This window comes from Lagopus leucura, unplaced genomic scaffold (assembly GCF_019238085.1).
Source record: "Lagopus leucura isolate 7727_CA_CO unplaced genomic scaffold, USGS_WTPT01 Super-Scaffold_100001, whole genome shotgun sequence".
NCBI lineage: Eukaryota > Metazoa > Chordata > Aves > Galliformes > Phasianidae > Lagopus > Lagopus leucura.
Window position 1 is genome coordinate 86,741,015 of NW_024962262.1, and position 14,519 is coordinate 86,755,533.

Here is a 14,519-nt window from a genome sequence, read left to right on the forward strand (position 1 = left end):
GATTTGCAGGTCCTGGCTCTCAGTCTTGCTCTCTGGGAATGAGAGCGCACCGTTCAGCTGCTTTTAGAGACCTTTCTGCTGGAAGCAGAGGGGATGCACTGTGAAGTACGGGAAGAGGAGGGAAAGCACAGCTCTGAAGCAGTGCACTATAAAGGTGTTCTTAAGCCTTCATAGCCAGAGGCGGGAGAGGGGGGGTAGAGGGGGGAGGGATTGTTCCTGTTGCAGTTGCATTGTTTTATGGTGGTGTCATGCAATGAGATGGTGCCGGTTGTGGTTGTAACCAGCAGGCGGAGCTGAGCTGAATAAACAAGAGCGAGCTATTCATAGCCATAAGGAGGGCAGAGCACTCCTCTCCTAGCAACACAACCAGAAGAAGAGCAGTAAGAGCTCTGCCCAACTGGGGAAGAAATGTGCGCGAAATGTGGATGTTCTTCCCCTTCCAAGCAGTTCCTCTTCCACTGCTGTGAGATGCCTAGAGATCTCTCACCTGTCCTGCTTGCTCTGCCCAATTGCCCTGTTTGAACTCAGCACTCCACTTACACAGGGTTTAGTAAAGTCCATTCTCTGGGAGTTTGACCAGCAAACACCCTTTTCTGCTTTAAAATGAGAAATACAGGAGAGGCAGAAGGCAGAACACAAACCTGTGCTGCAGACTGTTGCACCCAGGAACTTGGTGGGATGAGGACTCTGTTCTGACCCATCTCAGGACTGATGATGTACCACCATGGTTTCACAAGCAATTGGAAGGCTGCTCTTTCTTCACCCATTTCTGCTATTTCTTCACCCATTTCTCCTTATCCAAAGTCCAGTGATGTCAGCATCTGCACACAGTGCCTGCTGTTTTTTTTCTGGAGGGGGCATCTTAAGGCAGAGCTCTGGAAGTTTTGGGTGCATGCAATAAAGCCCATGGCAGTTAAATGCAGAAGGACATTTTATGAAGGAAGCTAGCACATCTCACTGTTTGAAAGATTAGACATGTAGTAGGAAGGTACTGACAAGTGTTCCAAACACCTGTAATGTCACCAGTAAATCAAGCAAAAGCATTTGTCAGCTCATCATTAGGAGAGTAATGAGGCAAGTACTATAGAATTTAGGCCAGGCAAAGAGGCCTGCATTCATCTGTAGGAGACACCACCACAATGAAAAGTCAGTACTTAAGAGGAAAGTTACGGACTTCCATCAGAGGGAATCCAATCCATAATGAAGTGTCCCTTGTTCTGACCTCTCCTCAGCACAGATATATAGTCACACCTCTGGAAACCTGCAAATCTGCCTTCATCATGCTACCATCACCTAATTACCATAAGCAAACTTCCCAGCTTGTGAGTCCACCAGTCCATAAGCTTCACAGATGACTCAAAATCAGAATACAGGTATTGTGTTCTCTGATACACCACAATAAGCAGATTTTTGAACGACATTTTAGTTTTCCAACAAGTTTTCAGTGTGTGAATTTAATAAATTGCTGGGAACGAAAAAAGGAGGAGGGTAATCATAGGCACAATTAGTGTCTATCTGGAAGGTTGCATACTAGGCTTCTAGATCTCTTGCAAAACATGCCACCACTTGAACTCCAGCTGTAATTATCTTTTACGGAGTTTGGCAAGAAGAGAGGGCCTCGACTCACAGTTTGCCATTCAGTTACAAACTTTCTGTTAAAGGAGAATGACAAAATCCAGGAATCCCAGGTTTCCCCTCTAACTTTAGGACCTAGAGATTAATATAATAGATGGGGCAAGCAAGTCACATAGATTTGGCACATCCAGCTGAAAGCAGCGCAGCTGATGGGATAAGAGAACTGTATTTTGATCTCAACTAATGGGATATGGCACAGCTTTTTTCTTTGTTTATTTCTGCATTGCAGGAAGGTTGGGCAGGCAGGGGGTAACAGACTGAAGCCTTTCTCAGCAAAGGTTAGGAAGTGCCCTGAAATATAAATGAAACAGCAGCATAAGACAAACAGCAATGTAAGGTGTGCTGCCTCAGAGCAGCTTCCCTTCCCTTAGTCTGTAGGAAATCAAGGCTGGGATTCTTGTTTGGTGTACCTGATTCACCTGAAAAAGCAGAAGCCTCATACAGTTAAGAGTACTTGATAGAAACGATAGGACAAGAGAGAGCAAAGAGAAAAGAACAATTGATTTAATGCCTTCTTCATTTGTATTTAAATAAATAAAGGTGCCAGTATAAGGCTCTAGGCACCTTAACACACAATTAAGACTACTAAAGAGAAACTAAGCTACGCACCACTCCCAAGCAGCATGAAATGATTATCCAGAACGTGCTGTGCCACCTCCCAGAGGAAAAGAAAAGACTGGTTCCAGCCCTTCCAGCTTCTCTCTTCAAGGGTCTCATTCTCAACACTCTCATCTTATGAACTTCTGCTAGCAAGGGGAACGACACATTCCTGAGTGCTACTGCTGCCCACTCATGCACTCTCTGCCTACCCATAGAACAGAGCAGCCAGCAGTACTCTCGGTGACCACCACTGCTGTCATACTGCACAGGAAGGGAATGTATGCATTGCTTTTCTTCCTCTGGTAATTCTTAGCAGAAAAAGTGTTGACTTACCCCAGACACTGTTGATGTTGAAGAATATTGCTGGCCTCAGCATAACAAGCTGGAGAATTTCAGTGTCCACCGGCGGAGGGGTTGAGGGGGGGGAGAGAGGGGGCAGGCAGGAAGGAAAAGGAAAAAAAAAAAAAAAAAGAGGACTGAAAAACTCCAAGTGATTTCACTGGCAGTTACTTCACTAGCAAGACTGTTACAGACTCCCAGCTTGTAACATTGTTAGCATTTCCCCCACCACCTTACACAGAATCGTTTCTGTTTTCCATTAAGATCTCTTGCCCAACTTGCAGCTGCACACTGCCTCTCTTTCCCAGGGCAGGGGTTGGAGCTGACAGGCCTCACTGGAGACAGCAGCCACCTTCCCCAGGGAAGGACCAGCACTTGCAGCAGGTGACCAGCACTGACATCACTGCCTGCACTGCACTCCACCAAAGCAGCTCTGGTAATTCCCAGCTCCAGTAATCTCCAGCCCAACTTGCACATGAGTCCCTAAGATGGTATGGTGCTAACAGACAAGCTCAGAAGTGTGCCAGCTGGGGAAATGATCAGCAACCAGTTTGCAGAGCAGACCATGGGTGAGGCAGAGGAAAAAGTGGAATTAGTGGATATGGAATCGGTTGAATGGATGTAGCCAGAGGGCTGAGGTCAGTGACTCCATTGAGGTAGAGGCAGGTGATGAGTGGTGTTCCCCAGAGGTCAATCTTGGAACCAGTGCTCTTCAGCATCTTCATGAATGACATAGACAGTGGGATCAAACATACCCTCACTAAGCTTGTAAATAACACCAAGCTGAATGGTGCAGCTGACACAACAGAAGGAAGGGATGTCATCCAGAGAGACCTCGACAAGCTTAAGAAGTGAGCCCCTGTGAACTGAATGAGGTTCAACAAGGGTTGGGGCAATCCCAGATATGTACAGACTGGGAGAAGAACTCATTGAGAGCAGCCCTGCCAAGAAGAACTTGGGAGTCCTGGTGGATGAAAAGCTTACCAAAAGCCAATAGTGTGTGCTAGCAACCTGGAAGGCCAACTTGGACTGCATCAAAAGAGGGGTGGCCAGCAGGGCAAGGGAGGGGATTGTCCCTATCTACTCTGCTCTCAGAAAGCCCCATCTGGAGTGCAGCATCCAGGTCTTGGTCCTCTAGCAAAGGAAAGATGGGGAGGTGTTGGAGTGGGTTGAAAGGAGACTATGAGGATGCTCAGGGGGCAGCCTTTCAGTATTTGAAGAGAGCCTACAAACAGGTGAGAGACTTTTTACAGGATCTGGAAGCGATAAGACAATGGGAAATGATTTTAAACTTATGAAAGCTACACCTCACCCAGTTGGCAAGTCAGCCAGTGTCTTGAAGAGCCAATCTGTATGGTCCTGCAGGGTTTGTCATTGCAGTGATGCAAACACCAATGCAGTAGAGAACTTAAATGATGTGAGCCATCTTGGATCCAGCTTCCTCAGTTCAGCAGTGTTTCTTATGTACTAATGAGCCTAACCCTTATTTCTTTGTGCACAGCATCCAAAAGTAAGCAAGACTTTCATGGAATCAAGACCTGAGCTATGGAGTCTGCCATGCTTCATAGTGCCTACAAAGGCATAGTGGCTTGGGTCTTCACTGGCATGCCTATCCTTGCACCACCTTCTGTGTCATGCTATCATCAAGATGCCTGCAATATGCAGTGGGAGCAGGAGGAATGATCAACATCAAGAATTTCATTTCTGATGAGGGAATCCAAAGAACTCACCGTTGAATGACCTCAGGTACACTATGTCACCTGCCCCAGTGCAGGGTACGCCTCAGCACACACAGTGACACAATCCCAGCCTGGCAGTCATCTCTGTGAGTCCATTCCATGAGCGCTTACTGACTCTAAGCCTTCTCCTCGAGTTTCCGTCAACTGCTAGAAAAGCTCCCACTCCGTTGTCCCTGGTGGCTAGAACTCACATTCAGCAATCACAGCCTAGCACTCCTGCAGGAAGACAAGCTTAAGTAAAGGAGCTGAATATATCTCCTCCTCAACCAGCAATTATTCTGTTTCCTCTTCTCCTAGGTCTCCAGCCTGACTAACTCTGTCTCCATACACTGGATGTGGACCCAGCAATGCTCAGTTCTGCATGTCAGCTGGGGCTATGGGCAGTCATGACATTAGGTACGATCCCTAATCCCAAAAAGTACCAGCTGTCACCATGCTGACTCACTGGGACACAACAAAACCAGGCTTTTCTAATTCTTATGTTCTGGCTGCCCCTTCCCCAAGGGAGTGCTTATAGCCAACCTCAAGCCTCAGAAACACATCCAGGTCACACATTGCTCAGCAAGACCCAGTCCTAACTGACATCCCAGCAAGGACAAGCTGCAGATACTGACCAGCTTGCTTGGCAGCACACACTGGGCAGAAGCAAGCAGCAACTTTCGCATGGGTTGGGAAGCTCCTGGCAGCCTCTCCACAGCTCACTTCTTCCATGCTCTGCTAGCCATTGTGACACCAATGCTCAGCAGGGCTCTCAGGAAACTCCACCTGCAAATGTAGGAGGGGAAGAATAAGCCTGCACTAGCCAGAGAGGGTGGCATGGACATATTGAGCCTCTGTGGACACATGCATTGTGGGAAACCCCCCTTATCAAACATCTAGCCTTGAAATAGAATGGGTGACCTTGCTGGGCTCCCAGTATACTCTAAACAATGTCAAAACTGTGCTTCTTGCCTTTGAAGAGCCCGGTCCATTTCCAGTGTATTTTGGTGGGAATCTTTTCACTTGCTTCAAGGAGGACTTGAATGGGGAGAAAAGGAGAGATGTGGCAGTGCTACAGAGGAATCAACGTTCCCTGTGTCAAATCCATTCTTGTGGAGGAGGAGACAAAGGAATAAAAATCCAGAAAGGGACAAACTGATATCTGTGACTATCTGATTCCATAATTCTTTGTTCCTCTGGCATCTGTGTAATAGTAATGATTGGTGCCCCCACCAAGGTCAAGGCCTCCCCATACAAGACACAATAGCATAATGAGAAACAGTTCCTGCCCTAAGCAACTCAAGTGAAGAAGAGAGTGAGGAGATGGGGAGCAGGGACATAACTTGCTCATGTTAACAGGGGCCAAATGAAGAGCTGGGATACCAGAACAGCTCTCCCCACTTTTCTTCTCCTCTCCCCAGGCCTAGGGTCCTCAGCCATAACACCACTCCGACTCCTCCATCACTCTGTACGGCTGCAAAACGAATTTATAAGGTTTCAGAATTAGTTAATTTCCAGGAGTAGTTCCTTCATTACAAACACCACACAGCAGGCATTTTACATCTACAGCTATAAGAGCAGCCTAAGCCCGCAACCCTTTGTCAAGAGTAAAAATAGAAAACAGTCACAGTAAATGTGAAGAGAGTCAGGAATAAAGCAAGGGCAGAGAAAGATGGGAGCACTAGAAGTTCTACAAGAGAATGAATACTTCGAAAAAGATCTAATTATCTGCAGAGCCTGCATATGCTGCATACTTGTTTTGGCATGGCAATATGATAAGGCAGCAGCTCAGGGCTACACAAAGGCAGTTCTAGCAGTTATTTAGATTGAACACTATTGGCTCATTCCCAAATGAGAAGGAGCCCACCCTACCAAGTCACATCCTTCCATGTCGACTTGAGCTGATGGAAATCCTTGTCACTTCCATTCCCCCAGGGCCCACAGAATGGCTCCTACCTCAGAATGGAAGAGCAGGTGAAGGAGAGGAAGGCAGCTCTGAACAGGAATGGTGGCAACGGTAGCAAACCTAAAGGGAACAAAAGGGCCAATAGTTCACTGGGGAAGGATCGGAGGTGCTACAACTTCTGAACCTCAGCCACGGCAGGGCCGGAAGTGAATGTGCATATGGATGAAGTACTCAGGATAGGAGTATGGCAGCAAAATGAGTGAGAGCAGGCAGAGCGTACAGGCACCGAGTAACAGGTCCCCATTCCTGTACTCTCGAGAAGATGTTAAAACTTCCTTCCCATCACAGTTTTATTTATAACACTGCCTTAGTTGGAAAATAACTTGGGAAGAATCCATGGACATCTTGCTGAACAGAGATGAGAAGCAGCAAACACTGGGGGAAAGCAATTGCTTCCCTTGTCACACAGATGACACCAGGAAGATCAACCTACTGCTGTGCTGGAGGATGGCATGGCCAGAGTAGCTTGTGTGCTCTGCCACATGTAAGTGGGTTCTTCTCTAAGGAGATCAAACGCATCATTACAGCCCTGATTAACAAAGCCAATCTTCTGGTTTCATTGGTCGGATGGGGAAATCTCCCAAGTGCTAGTACTGCTAAAATAAGATCTTGTTCACTGGAGATTAAGCAGAGCCTTCTCTTTCCAGGCATGTTTTGTTAGCAAGGGATTAACTAGGAACATTGACATTTAAGTTGTTGTCACTGCGCATTTGAGGCTAAGCACACATTAATTACAGGGCAGCACAGCTCTTGGTCGCAAAGCTGCTTTTTACAAAGAGGACACAAGGTTGCGCATGGGCAGCTTGGTCTAATATTAAATGGGGAGGTTGGTGGTCCTGCATTTGGCAGTGGAGATTCGTGATTCTTGAGGTCCTTTCCAATGCTGGCCATCCTGTGATTCTGTGCACATCCCTCCATGTGTGAGGAGCGATGGACACGCAGGGCACTCCAGCAGGAATTTCAGGGGACAGGAGTAGTGTTCTCCTGTAGAGAAAGCCTCAGTTAACACCCTGTTTAAGCGAACAGGGTTGTTTACACTGATCACAGCTACTGCAGTTCCAGCTACTCTGCACAGTCAGGCATCAGCTTTTCATACGTAAGCAATGATTAGAGCTTCTTTGATTGCAGAGCCATATCCATCTCCAAGAGAAATTAAAAAGAGGGGGGAAAAAAAAAAGGATGATGCCAGTTCAGTGATGGGGTGTGCAGTCCTGGTGCTCAGAGTGACAGGCAGCATTCAGCTGAGTGTTCTTCCATCCTGAAAGGTCCTCCCGTCAGCATCGCGCCTGGGCACCTCAGATGACTGTGAATTAAATCAGCTCAAAACATCAGCACAACCATCCATCAAGTCTCATTCACACTCGACTTCAAATCTCATTACAAGCCAAAAAGGCACAGTTTTGTTATTGTCCCAGTGCTTCCAGCACAAACGCATTCAAACCACCGCAAGAGAAATGGTGCCTCGGCACACTGGCATACAGCTGCAACAGAAAGCGCTTCTCCGGTGCGATTGTTCAGCTCCATTTCATGGAGAGAGTTGCACAGGGGGAGGGCTGCGTGGCAGGGAGAGAAACAGAGAAACAAGCCAGGCTACACAGAGCTGACAGGGAGAGCGGGAGGAGCGGGGAGGCGGGCGGGGAGAGCGGCGGGCAGGCGAGCAGGGAGGGAGACGGGGCAGCCGCAAGAGGGAGAGGGGATGCCGCAACGACACCTCAACCTGCTCCCCCAAAGCAATAAGAGGGGGGACTTCAAGAAGCGTGCGTGTGGGAAGGTGGAGCAGGAAAAGGCCGGGGGCGAGCGGCCGCCCGGCATCGCAGCCACCCCGGCCTCCCCCGGCCCGTGCCGCGCCTGCCCCCTGGCGGCTAACTCTGCGTGCGGTGGTGCTGAGCGGCGCCGCCCGCCCCGCCCGCTGCCAGGCCGCGCCGCGCTAATGGCGGCCTGCCCCGAGGGAGCGGGCAGTGAGAGCCCCCGCGCGGAGCCTGTCGCCGGGCTGCCTGACCGGCTGCTCTTGGCTCCTTCAGAGCAAGGACGGGATCTCTTCCCGCCCAACCTCCGCCGCTGGAAGTTTTTCAAGAGACAGTAGATGAAAATAGCTGCCCAAATACATGGAGTATTCTGAGACTGAACAGCTCTTGGGATGGGGCATCCACAGCTCCTGTAGGGAGCCGGTGCCAATGCCTCACGGCCCTCTGAATGTACAGGACATTCCTCACTCAATGTAAATCTCCCTCCTTTAGTTTAAAACCATTTCCCCTTGTCCTGTCGCTATCTGATGGACGTCAGCTTGCAGCCCAACAGCAGCAGAAGACATGAATCTGCCCTGAACCTCCACTCTCAGCATAGGCAGAACCATAGGTTCATATAGGGCAATCCATAGGTTTGTCCCATGGATAAAGGACACGGGCGCTGCCATGACAAAGGCCACAATGCTTGAACGGCTCTGATTCTTGCAGCAGTGGAGAGGAGCATCTTCACCTACAGGAATAACAAGGGGTGGCCAAGCTATTCTGAATCAACCAGCCAGTGGAAACTTTGTGCCTTTTTTTTTTTTTTTTTTTTTTTTAACCCTGAAAGCAGGAGAAACTGGATGGAGTGGAAGAAAAGCAAGAACATGTTATATTCTGCTATAACTCCTCCTCCTCCCCCCCTTTAGAGCCTTTTATCATACATCAGCGCATTACACATTAACCCTATGATTAGGATGAATAAAGGCAGTTCCCAAAGGATCACCTCTCCATGAGAGACTTCCTCCTCTTCCTCCAGACAACATAGGTAACATGAGAGGCCAGCTGATCCCCAGAGGGCAAGAATCACTCTGGGCTGGGTGCTGGAACACTCATGCCAAACACCAGGCCTGAAATTGACTACATGCCAGAGTGGGTACAGAGCGAAGCAGCCACCATGTGTTTACAGAAGGAGGGTGCAAATTGGCCTCCAGGGTGAGCTACTCTGCTATTGCCCCTGTAGCTCTGGGGTGGGGGAAAGGCCTCCAAGGGAGGGAACTACCAGGCAGGCAAGTATCTGCCATCTCCTAGGGGGAGAGGATTCAGAGCTGAACTGTCTGAGCCTATTAACAGCTGATGGTTCCTGTAGATACACACTGGCACAGGGGTTTACTGCAAGTAGCCTGCTTCCATCTCTAATACTGCCTTCAGACCTTTGAGCCCAGCCCTGTGAAACACCCTTCCCACTACACTCCACAGTGTCTCTCACTGACAATTTTATTTTCATACCGGGAGACCTGAAGGGTGGTTTGCAGTAAATGGAAAGAGCTGTGTACATTTGCATGGTTGCATAATCATGTTATACATGGATCTTTCGAACGCAGGAGAGCAGAGCGAGAGAGAGGAAATTGGAACGCCACAAGCAGGAGCTAAAAGCCAGATTTCTCCATGAGATCAAGGAGTAGATGTAAAGTCAGTCAGATGGAGAAATGCCTGAATAGCTCTTCCAAACAGCAAGAGTTGCAGGCTTAGCTTGAAACATAAACAAAGCAAGATGTTTCTGGGGGCTGGGCAGGTTTTGTATAAACTCTATTTCCTCTTCCATCATTGAAACCGGATGAGAAGAACAGCCTGTAGTTTGCATCTTTTGCCTCTCCAAGGGCTTACACAGGGCTCATTTTCCAGGACTGTCAGACCAGGACCCTTCACAGACACTATATTCACTGCACACAAAGAAAAATCATTCACAGCCATGTGGCCAAATGAGAAACTGAAGCTGAGAAGCAGTACTATGCATTCTGGAATGATATATATTCTCCTCTTACTAAATCCTCATTTACCAGCATTGGAAGCTTTCCCTTTTAGATTTGTCACAGCCCCCAGCCCAGGTCACCTGAAACATAAGTACTATTAAAAGGAAGGGGCAAATTTTCACAGAAATGAAGCATTTGTGATACAAGAGATGCTGAAAACAAGCAAGTGTAGCACGTCTTTAAGGATGAAAAATTTACTTTGAAAACATGGCCCATCTCTCTCTCAGCTGCTGTAAAATTGCCACCACACCTCCCTTACTGACATCAGAATGCATAGCAGGGTAACAGAAGGGTGAGAATGTTTCCACAAACATTTTGTGGTCCACTTTGTTACCCTCGTACTGCTGCAATTTGTTTTTTAATCTAGGACACTCACATATCCAAACTGTTTGAAATGTTTAAACATCTGAAGAATTTCTCAGCTGCTTCCTCAAGTGTGAAGTCAAACACAGCCTATCCTGCAGAAAAAGGGAGAGTGGGAGGACATGTGTTTTTAAATGTTGTACCTCCTCACCTCCTTTGCACAGTCTGATTACTTGCTCAGAGTAGGTAATAAGTACTGTATTTAAAGGAGATCTATCCTCAGCAGAAAAGGATGAGGGAACAACAGGTGCCCAATCTGAATTAACTATCTTACCCCTAGGTGCAAAGCTGTCATCACAAACCCTGAACCTGTTACACAGAATAAAAGGCTAACAGGAGAGGCACAGGAGTGCATTCCCAAACAACCTGCGGCATATGGCAGCAAGACCCTGCAGGATTACCAGTGGCACAAAGCAAGACTGCAAGGGGCTGGCTTCCTTTTTACACTTGGGCCTTTTTGCAGCATTCTGGAAGTGTGAAGAGGCAACAGGCAAAGTGCAAACTTGGCCCACTGTGCTCACATTAAATTCCTTGACATGGGGCATTTTGCGCGAGTGGGATAGCTGTCAGACATAGCCTCTGAGGACACATTCCTCAGTGGGCTCCGGCTGCTCAGGAAACCTTGGGTGCCTCTTCCAACCCAGGCAGCTCCCAACTACTTACCTCTTACTGCGGTGTCAGATTCTGCCTGCTGCAACTGCACCACAAAGCATAGGCATTCATCCCTACCTCCACGCGCAGTGTAGACACAGTTTAGCTAAATGCATCCTTTTACAGCCTCACACTCCCAAGACTGAAATGTGTTAGACTGTCAGTAGCCCCACAAGCAGGACTGAGAAGCAAGCAGAAATGGGTATGTCCACAGTACACGTTGTTATGAAAAGGAGAGATACCTGAGCTACCTGTAAATTACTTTATTCAGGTTTAGGAGCAGGCCAGGAGGCACATACAGATGCAGTAAGACAGCTGCAAGCCACTTTACATAAAACTTGATGCATTTGACACTAAAGGATGGGTCTGAGATTTTACAGGAATACACTGCAAAACCATTGCTTGAGATGTGACGGGCCAAGTTGCTTGCAACACAAAGATGAACAGAACCTTAGCACAGAATTTCCTACTAATTTTCTGGTGGAGATGTTCAGGGGAGGAACATGACAGCATATTTTCCAGCATGAAAAATTTTACTTTATGGCCCGGACTGTGCCACATACACCTCATAGACTGAAAGAAGGATCAGGTGCTAAGCACGGGTAAGGTCAGAGCACAACTCAGTGAGAGAACTTTTGAGGACAAGCTGCTACAAAGCTAACATCCCAGCAGCTCATACCACGCCTCAGGCAAAGGCTTCACCTGAAGTCACAAGAGGGAAGAAGTGAGGAAGGAAGGTGAATTGGTTTGCTCTGAATTGCGCAGAAGTTTCTCTTCCACTGGTGAGTGAACATATCTTCTGTATCACAGACAAAGCAGATTTGGAAACCCATAAGGAACAGGCTCTGTCTACTTAATTCATGTTCTACATGAGGAGCTGCTTTTTGCTGCAGTAGATCTCCAGTCAGGAGAGCTTCAATAACAGCAGGACATCCCAGAAGTACCAAGCTGTTTGGAACTGGTGATGTCTAAGGCTTAAAGCTTCACTAGGGAGAATGTGTACCAAGGAATCCACCACACCAAACAGCCATATAAATCCTCCCCACTGCAAACTAGCCATCCAGTTATTCGTGGTACATAAGTAGTATGAACACCAACAGGGAGCTACAAAAATCAACGTAAGCCTCGACAGACAGCTGGACAGAATTCCATACCAGGATAATAGTGAAACAGAGCTGCATGATGCACCCAGCATAGGAAATGGTTTTCCTTTTTCAAAAATGTTAACTAGCATAGATGGAACAGAGGCAGACAAATAGCAAACATCTTCAAGACAAAGTGCCAAGGGAATAACTCTTGGGGTAACTGGATCCACTCTACAATGAACACTTTCAGTCATCTTGGCAGTGATGGCAAAGAGGAAAAAAAAGCAGAAAGAATAACACTGGAAGGACAGGTGGCATGAAAAGCCTAGAGAATTCCATACAATTGTCAAGATTTGACTCCTCATTCATACAATGGCTAATATCTTTTGTTGTTGCTGTTTATCGGCAAAAAAAGAGATGTGAAAACATGAATTTGTAGACACCGGGAACACCCTGTAGAACAAAAAGTCATGAAGTTTTCCAAACTACAGGCCAGAGCTCCTTTAAAGTGACATTTAATCAAAAGAAAGAAATGGAGCTAGTCAGATTTAATTTCATAAAAGAAGGGATCCTATTGTTCTAACGTTATTTTGTTTCACTGATGTTTTGAGAAATTGGCTCCCTCTGGTTTGGATTTTTAAAGACTGACATGGGGCAGATACGACAAATGAAGGAAGCCTGTAAGACTATAAATGGAATAGAACTGTTGTTTCCACGCTCAGTTATGCGTGGATCTTACATTCTTACATACCAGAAAAAAAGAAAAGGGGGGTGGGGGTGAAACTGTTGACAAAGAGCTGAGAGTGTGTTAGTAAATCTATGGTAGGATGCATCCAAGAACGCTGTAAACACTCTGAGCTTGGCATTAACTTAAAAAACTGCAATACAACAGCCCTGGAAATATGCAGCTAAGGGCACGTAGAATAATGTAATGTTTTCTATGGTGTCACTTGTGGCCAAGCATGTGATTATAGTAAATATCTGAAGCCAAGGATTCTACTACCCTCTCCTGCCAACGACTATCATAATTCCCCAAGGTAGTGGGAATCCACCTCTTTCACTTGCCTCCTATGGAGCCTCTCCTCTTAGGTTTAACCTTGAACCCAAATTGCAAGATCTCCATTCTTAGCAAATTTTTGCAAAAATTTTTAATTTTTTTTTTAGTTACTTCCATGCATATAAAGTTTTCTACCAAGCTTACACTTCCATCTTTACCAGAAATTTTCCAAATTTCTTTTCTTATTTCACTATTCAAATGTGAAAATGTACACTTCATAAGAGATGAGCTCCACCACGTCAAAGATCTCACGCTCACCAACCTGTCTCAATAAATAGTCTGATGGGTATTTATTTTACTTAACCTTAAGCCAAAGCAGCTCAGCTTTGTTGTGTAGACGGTCCTTATATTTTCTTGTTTTTGTGAATTTGTATACAGATAAACAGCATTCATGATCTGACATTTCACTTTGATTGCGAGTTGCTGTAATTAAGAACCACAGCTTTATGAATTTTAATCATCAGCTGTAAGTGGTACATTATCTCTAGTTCACAATGAAAGCAATCAAGTGGACAAGATATTTTTAGAGACATTACTGTGGTAATATTACATTAAGTAGCAGTTAGTACACTATTTTCACACCCAGTGATTTCACACATTAATGCAGCTATAGATCAGCGTTAATGACAACGGAAAGTTATTTTTCAAGTAGTATGAGAAGGGTGGTTGAAAGACCTACTGGGATTTACACTTCAGCCGCAGGAGGGGCACCTCAGCAGGGCTGCAGATGAAGACACTCCAGCAGCAGGGGCTGCTTCCACTTCTCCTAGGACAGAGGCAAAAGCCCCAGTTGTCCTGAGTGGATGCGGGTTAACAACAGGGGCAACATTTTCTTCCTACCTCTTGAGAGGAAAAGGAAGACAGGAGAGGAGAGGAAGGCAAAGTACCCTGATGCTGGCACTTAACCCCGGAGCTGGTGAGAAATCACATACCACATCTTGCCCAAGGCTGCCACTTAAGCAACACAATACTTCTCCTTTCTAGGAGGGCACAGTGCAGAACAAATCAGAAACACCCTAAGGCTTGAAGAAAAAAGGCAGGCAGTCTGGCACATTTCAAAGTTTCTGTGTGTGCTACTCCACATGGATACAACACTGTCTAGATAAACCCATAAATACACGCTTCTTTCCTTCAGGGAAAAGGAGGGACTAGGGTACAAGGCACACTGCCTCAAGAGGTGCACATTTAAGATAGCGTTGTCTCACTGAAGGATAGTAGATCATCTGAAGACTGTTTGCTTGAAACTAGGGCTAATGAGAAACTGTTCCAGGAAGGAGAAATTCTTCCTTCTTCCTGGAGTCTCAGATCTGGGATAACAGCAGAAGATCCAGAAACCTCACCCTGACCT